This window comes from Ailuropoda melanoleuca, chromosome 9, assembly GCF_002007445.2.
Source record: "Ailuropoda melanoleuca isolate Jingjing chromosome 9, ASM200744v2, whole genome shotgun sequence".
Taxonomy (NCBI): Eukaryota; Metazoa; Chordata; class Mammalia; order Carnivora; family Ursidae; genus Ailuropoda; species Ailuropoda melanoleuca.
Genome location: NC_048226.1, coordinates 18,299,298 through 18,307,706, shown reverse-complemented (window position 1 = coordinate 18,307,706; position 8,409 = coordinate 18,299,298).

Genomic DNA, 8,409 nt, shown 5'->3' with positions numbered 1-8,409 from the left:
AACTTTCGAGTCTTATCAGTTAACACACATCTCCTAAGGCTCGAGCTGCCGCAGGTAGTGAGTCCTCCGCTGGATCGAGGCCAACTGAAAACCTTCCAGAAAGCCTTCATCATTCTACGTGGCGCTAAGAACACGCCTCACAGTAGTGACTCACAGGAAGACGTCAAAGTATCACCATGAACAGGAGTCTGGAACAAGCTGATTCCCCTCCTTACGGGTGGCTCCGAGGGGTTCAAGACCCCAGTGGAGTAAGGGGCTACGGATGTGGTGGAAACAACAGGAGAACCTGAACTAGAAGCGGAGCCTGAAGATGGGACCGAGCTGCTGCATCTCATGATCAAACGTAAACGAATGAAGAGTTGCTTCTTAGAGATGAGCAAAAAGAGTGGTTTCCTAAGAGGGAATCTATTCCTGCTGAAGACGCTGCGAAGACTGTTGAAATGACAACAAAGGATTTAGAATATCACAGAAACTTAGTTGATAAAGCAGCCGCAGGGTGTGAGAGGACTGACTCCAATTTCGAAAGGACTTGTGGACAAAATGCTATCAAACAGCACCACGTGCTGCGGAGAAATGGTTCATGAAAGGAAGAGGCAATCGATGTGGCAAACGTCACTGCTGTCTTATTTTAAGAAATCGCCACAGCCACCCCAGCCTTCATGACCACCACCCAGATCAGTCGGCAGCCGTCGACATCGAGGCAAGACCCTCCACCAACAAAAAGATCAGGGCTGTGAAGCTCCAAAGATGGTTAGCACTTAGCAATAAAGTCTTTTCTACTTAAGATATATATTTATTTATTTATTTATTTATTTATATTTATTTAGGGGCACCCGAGTGGCTCAGTCAGTTAAGTGACTCTTGATTTTGGCTCCGGTCATGATCTCAGGCTCATGAGATCAAGGCCCGTATTGGGCTCTGTGCTCCGCAGGCAGTCTACTGGAGATTCTCTCCCTCTCCCTCTGCCCCTCCCCCTGCTGGCCCACATTCTCTCTCTAAAATAAATGAATAAATCTTTAAAAAGAAAGGTATGTATTACTTTTTAACCCTAATGCTACTGCATCCTTAACAGACTACGGTCTAGTGTAAACATAATTCTTATACGCACTGGGAAACCAAAAATCCACTGACTTGCTTTACTGTGATGTTCACTTTATTTGCTGTGGTCTGGAAGGGGACTTGCTACATCTCCAGGGTATGCCTGCAAAGCAGCAAAATGTAATTTATCTGCAGAAGCTATGTTTTGCATCTGTGAGGTCTACCAGGGTAGCTACTGGTTAACATGTAGCTACTGAGCCCTTGAAACGTGGCTACTCTGCCTGCAGCACTGAATTTTTAAATTTCATGGAAACGTAAACAGCCGCCATGGAGGGCCCAGGCTTAAACAAGAAAGAGGGCCTCCCTTTTTTATTTGTTCCCCGTTTTGGAGTATAGACCGTATCAGCTAATCAAGTCAAACTCGCTCATTTTCCCACTGAAACTGGGTTCCTTCCCCAGCAGCAACCAGTGTGGCTTCCCATAGCCACCTCCTGACCAGGCTTCCCGTGGTCACACCGCGGGCGCCACAGCACCGTCACACACAGCCTGTTATCTCTGAGTTTTGTTAGCGCCGTGTGATCACTCAGTGGTGGTTTTACCGTGCAGATTTAACAGTGGTGAGTGGTCTTACTAAACATCTCTGTCCTGGTTTTTTTTTTTTTGTTTAATTGCATTTGGTTAACTTTCCCCTGCTCCTTCAACCAACAGCAACCCTTTTCTCCCTGAGGCCCCAAATGTCTGTTATCTGGACCTTCTCCCCGCCACTGCGTGTCCAATCCATCTACTGGTAAAGCCTGTTGGCTCCCCTTACAAAACCTATCCAGAATCTGCCCACTTCTCAACACAGGACTGCTACTGTCTACACTGCGCCACTAGCATCTCTCACCCGAACTATTCCAAAGCTTCCTGACACATCTTCCCGTTTATCCTTTGCTCCTCTACACTCCAGCTTCCTCAAGCCAGAGTGAGCCCCTCAGTAAGTTCTCCTCATTCTCTGAGAAGCCTGCGATAGTTTTCCACTCTCAGTGGGGACAAAGTTCAAATTCTTTGGCACCTTCAAGGACCTATGGACCACGTCAGCTGGTTGGATCATCTCTTTAACACGGTCGGCCCTCTCTCCCATCGCTCTGCTCTTGCTGTCGTCCTCCTGGCTTTTTCTTCAAAGTGCAAAGTACGTTCCCATCCCACAGGGTGTGCACCCCTGCCTGTTCCCTTCACCTTCAACAGTTTTCTCCCAGATATTCTCATGGTTGGGTCTTCCTTTCTTCCAGGGCTCAACTCCAAGGGCACACTGGAAGCCTTCCCTAAATAACTCATTTAAAACAAAATCCTGTACCTCTTTATCCCTTCTCTGCTTCATCTTTCTTCACAGTGCTCATCACCGCCTGACGCTGTACGCTTCACTGTCAATTTCCGCCACTTAGAAGTGTGCCAGGACAGCAGGGACTTTCCGTGTCATTGTATTCCCAGCCCTCAGAACGACGACACACAGCAGGTGCTCAATAAATATGTATTTAGGGTGGGGTGTGGGAAAGTGAGATCACAGTCCCGATCAGGCAGCAGGTACCCACTCGCTCTTGCCTGAGGTCCCAGGCTCTTTCCCTAAGACCACATACTACCGCCAGTGAGCTTGCTAAAACACAAATCTGTCTCTGCCGCTCCTGTCAAATGGCTCACCACAGTCCCTAGAATCAATTTTGGATACGATCTAATCATACCGAACTTTTCTCAGTTCCTAAAACGTGTTCCCTTTCTTCTTCTACCCTTCATACTCAGTGTCCTATGCGTTTCAAATAATCCCACATCTCTATCCTTCCAGTGCCCCACCCCTGCCTCGCCTTTCAAGCTCTCAAGTCAAACCATGCTCTCGCTAGGAAACTTCCTTCACCGCTGCCCCCACCTCCAGCCCTGCAACAGTGGGGACCTTTTACATGTGGCACTTAGCTCGCTCTGTTGGAACTGCACTGTCACCTTACAGGCCATACAAAATCATGGTTAAGACCATGGGTCTGAATCCTAGCTCAGTAGTTATGGGGTGAATGGCCTTGGGCAAATTACTTCCCACCCTTTGGCTCCGTTTTCTCAATGGAAAAACTACTACTGACCCTCATAGAATGGCTGTGAAGAATCAGGCTAGTTCTAAGTGCTCAATAAATGCTGGCTATAAATCTATCCACCCACTAGTCTGTGAAGTGCCAGACGGCTAGCACAATGTTTGCTCATTCTGTATCTCAGTGCCTGGCGCAGATCCCAGCATATGGTAGGTGCTCAATAAATATTTGCTGAATCAATATATGAATAAGTGATTTATACAGGACCAACTGGTCCTCATATATCTATATGAATATATATGAATCTTCTATCTATATGAATCACCTCATCTGTCTATATGAATCCTCCCTCCACTCTCATGGGAATGGGAGGGTAAAAGGGGGGAAGGAAGTGAACCTTTGTTTCCTATGGGTTATTTTGCTCACTTACCCTTTTGAATCTGACTTCATTTCACCTCAATATCCATCACAAAAGAAGCTTATTAGGGGCCAATCTGACTGGAAATTTTCAAGCTCTTGAGGAAACTGCGGTTTCAGGAAACGAGCAGGTGTGACGAAGTCAAGCACTTTTCTTACCCCACCACGAGGCTGGCCCACGTTCAATCACTATTTTTCAAGAAAGGATTAGTCTTGCCTCCGTAAGGCTGGGGAGCAATTCTTTTAGATTGCTGACATTTGTCTCCTCGCTTTCTCACTGAGAACAAACCAGGTATGGGTTCTATTCTCAGAAGCTCCAGAAGAACAGGAGTTAAACAGAATACTACAAGAATAAATCATTCGGCTTTTGACAGGAGCTGCAATAAAAAGGTACAGAGAATAACATCCCATAACGCATCTGGATGGCAAGAGATTCCCGAGAAAGGGGTGTGACAGAGAAGTGGGGGGGAATGAGGTGAGGGTGGCAGCAGTGGGGGGAGCTGGGGGACTCAGCAGGTCCTGCACAAAGGCCTCTGAGCTCCACTAACGGGAACGAACTCAGAGGGGCTGCGGCTCAAAGATGAAGCTGGAAAGATACTACAGGGGGCCAGACGTTGCCAGGCCATGTAGATCACAGGAAGGGCTTTGACTATTACCCTAAGAGATGTGGAAAACTTTCAGGGATGGATTTTAAAAAGGAAATATCTGAATTTTCATTTTTTATCATACAGGTCACTCTGTTCTGAGACTGGCTGGAAGGGGGTCACGACTGGAAGCAGGGATGGAGAAGAGCGTTGTGGTCCTGGTGAGGAACAAGGTTCCCTTCCCCAGAGGCAGGGAAGTGCCTCCAATGAAAAGAAATGAGAAGATCTGGCAACTATTCAGGAGGAAAAAAGTCAAGGGCGGTTTCTAAATTGCTGGCCTAACAGGCTGTGGTGTGAGCCATGAATGTACAGAGGTTTGACAGGCAGCAGGACACACTGGTCTTGAGGTCAGAAGGCAGGCCTCAACTAAACACAGAGCACCTGAAGCATTATGTGTGGCCAAGGGGACAGGGGAGGAGGAAGTTCCTTGTCCTGTCAATGTTTCCAAGTTGATACATAACGTGCTAGGAAAAAAATTTGTCCCAAACCTCCTAATTCTGTTTAGAGTAACAGAAGTGAGTAAAAGGTGCTATCTAAGAACAAATGAGAGGCTTCTCCAAAATATTTAATTGTGTTGTTTTAAAACGTTATACGAAAATGTAAAGGGCTAAGACTGGCCAAGACATCCTTAAAGAACAAGGAGAGGAGATTTGACACCCTCCTTCCACCCCCACCCTCCAGGAAATCAAAACTTATAGAGCGATATTAATTACAACAGTATTATAGGGACTCAGGGTTCCACCAACAGACACTAAACACAGTGGAACCACACATACATGAAGACTTTATAACTGCGCTGGAAGGACACAGCAATGGGGACAGAAGGGACGATTCAGGTTACCTTTATGGGGAAAAAATATGAAATTGTAACTAACCATCTCCTACTATACACCAAAACCAATTCTGGACAGATTAAAGACCTAAATGCCACAAAAATTTTTTATAAGAGAATACAGGCAAATAATGACCTTTGGGTACGATGTACAAGATACAAAATAGCACAAACCATTTAAGGCGAAAGAAAAATAAAATTCACCTACATTAAAATGCAGACTTCTGCCCAACCACCAACATGACCTCACGAATACGAAAAAGCTAAAAACTTAGAGACAACTGGTGCAATGCAGATCTAACAGAGAATATATTGACAATACCTACAAATCAGTAAGAAAAGGACCAGCAGGGGCATCTGGGTGGCTCAGTCGTTAAGCATCTGCCTTCGGCTAAGGGTGTGATCCCAGGGTCCTGGGATCGAGCCCCGCATCAGGCTCCCTGCTCTGCTGGGAGCCTGCTTCTTCCTCTCCCACTCCCCCTGCTTGTGTTCCCTCTCTCCCTGGCTGTCTCTCCGTCAAATAAATAAATAAAATCTTAAAAAAAAAAAAGAAAAAGAAAAGGACCAGCAAAGCATCCCAGTCTTGCAATGTTTTGTTACTCAAATGTCATTCCTGGGGGAAAAAAAGGGAGTGAGAAAGAGAGGAAGTGCAAACCATCTGGTCACAGATTCCTGACAATGACGGGGGAACAGGCACCATCCCACCTGGTCAGTAAGGACAGGGCCATCCTAACCTTCTTTGGAAGACTATTTGTCAAAAATCTATAAATATATATATATAAAATCCCTTTGATTTGGCAGCTGCACTTCTGGGAATTGTCCAAGAGATAAACTCTCGCATATGTTAAAAAAAAAAAAAAAAGAGTCAAAGACATTTTCTGTAATATGGTTTCTAGTAGTAGGAAAATGAAAAATCAGAACGTCCAACAATGGGGTAAGTTCAAAGAAATTACATCCATTCAACAGAATCTGAAAGTGTCAATACAGTGACAAGGAAGTATCACTTAGCTCAACTGCTATGTGAAAAAATCAAGATGCAGAATAGACTATTAACGAAAAAGGAGCAGGCTAGAAGGTGGATAGAAACTTATGTACATCTGTACGCACAGATTATCTCTGCAGGGACACAAAAGAAGCCAGTAAGACGGACTGCCTCCGGGAAGGGGACTAAGAGACGGGCTCTAAAGAGCAGGCATTTTCCCCTCACTGAACAGTCCAGAATACCTTTCGTTTGGTTTTTAACCACGTGTATGTACGTATTACATTCGCAACAAATAAAATCTCCTGCCATTCTCAAAAAAAAAGAATGGTTTAAACAAATGATAGTCTGTCCATCCTAATAAATATTATATTTAGCAGCTAAAAAGAACAGAGTAAATCTACATGTATTAATATAAAACAGGCGCAGGGTTTTTTTGAGGTAATGAAAATGTTCTAAAATAACTTGTGGTGATGGATGGCCAACTATAAATATACTAAAAGCCACTGAACTGTATGCACATTTTAAATGGGTGAATTGTAAGGCACAGGAATTCTACCTCAATAAAAGCTATTAAAAAATATCTACACACACACACACACACCCATAGCCACACAGAGGTGAGGGTGGGTGAGGAAATGGGGTTCAGTAAACTCAGTAAACTATGGCCCACAAGCCAAATTTGGCCCACCACTGGCTTTTATAAAGTTTTATCGGCACACAGCCACACTCCTTCGTTTCCAAATTGTCTATGGCTGCTTTCATGCTACAAAGGCAGAGCTGAGTAATTATGACAAAGGCAGAAGAGTTTGCAAAGCCTCAAATATTTACTATCTGCCCTTTTCCAGAAAAAATTTGCCAATCCCTGATATTAAAAAACAAAAAACACTTAAGTTATATAGTTGAGTGAAAAACATCTATAGAATAATATGGTCAATATGATATCATTTATGCTCTAAAACCACACACAACACAATAGGACATATTTTCTATGAGGACAATTATGTCGGGAAATGGCCCCAAACTCATACCTATGGTTACTTCTGAGTGGGGACAGGCATAAAGGATTGGGAGTTGGGCAAAGGGGTCTTTGGCTTTATTTGTAATTTATCTGAAAACTGTTTTATTTAAGGAGACAATATATGACCTGAGTAACTGAACTTTTTTTTTTTTTTTTTNAAAAATATGGCCTGAGTAACTGAACTTTTTTTTTTTTTTTTTAGTTAGTTTTTTAAAAGCAAGGCTGGTGGCAGCAGAAAGTAACAGCGCTAGGTTGGATTAAAACTGCAAACTCTGATCTTGGTAAGCAGAGCCAGAATTTTAAGCGTTCTGATCCTACACCCACCTTTCAGTTTTTTTCCAATCTGTCTCCTGTTCCTTTTCCATTTTTCCCTTCACTAGCTTCGGAAGTGAGCTTTCCAGGGTTTAAGGTGAAATGAGGTAGGAGCAAGAGCAGCAGGAGGGCTGGAAGGCAGCTACGAAGGAGGCATGGGACAGCAAATGGCTGGGCCCTGTCCATAGTCCACTGTTCCAGGGATCTAATTCCTATTACAGGACCCCTGGGATGTGTGAAGACTCAGTGTCAGGCTTAGCAGTGCCCTGCAATTAGTTCCTGCTCACAGTCTTCATATTCCTAGTTGCACACGATTCACACGGCCCTCACCAGAGCCCTGGGGCTTCTGGAGTTCTCTGTACTTCAAGGGGGTTTACAAGTTTGACTAGTCTTGTAACACAGTACACCTTAAAACTGAAGCTAACCGATTGTCAAATTGCAATTCAGGCCCCAAAGGGCACGTGTGGAACCTGAGTCCCAACTACGCTGCTTTACGCCATCATCACAGAGATCAAATGGGTACAAATGATAAAATACATATAGTCCATCTCTGGAAAAGAAAGTAAGCAGAAATTCAACTGGGGAAGAAAGTAAACTAATTTAGAGCAATTATTAGTTATTATTAATTATGGAAATTATTAACTATGGGAATGGACAGTTTTTTGAAGCAAGAGCATAAAATGTCAAAGGTGGCTCCCAATTGTGTGTATTTATACAAAATGGACCTCAGGTAACCTGTCTTCTAACCTAGAAACTATGTACAATTCTGGAAAAGGCAAGAGCTCTAAAACAGCAATAAAAGAAACCATCCAAAAGTTTTTGTGTTTTTGTTTTTTTTTTACAAGAGGTAAATTCAAAAGATATGATGCTATTAAGGCCATGATATTTAAAGGGGCCTGTACTAGGTCTCTGTTTGCACGAGCAATTACCAAAGGGGAAACTTATGTAATTCTCTAATTGTGGGTCCCACAGCCACTTCTGCTTCTGAAACAAAAGCAACCAGACAACATGAAGGGTTGCTGGGAAAACCTGGCTGCATAAAAAATACAGTTACGGGAGGCGGGGGGTGGGTGGGAAGCACATTCACAAGACTGCTCTTTTAAACAATTTGGTTT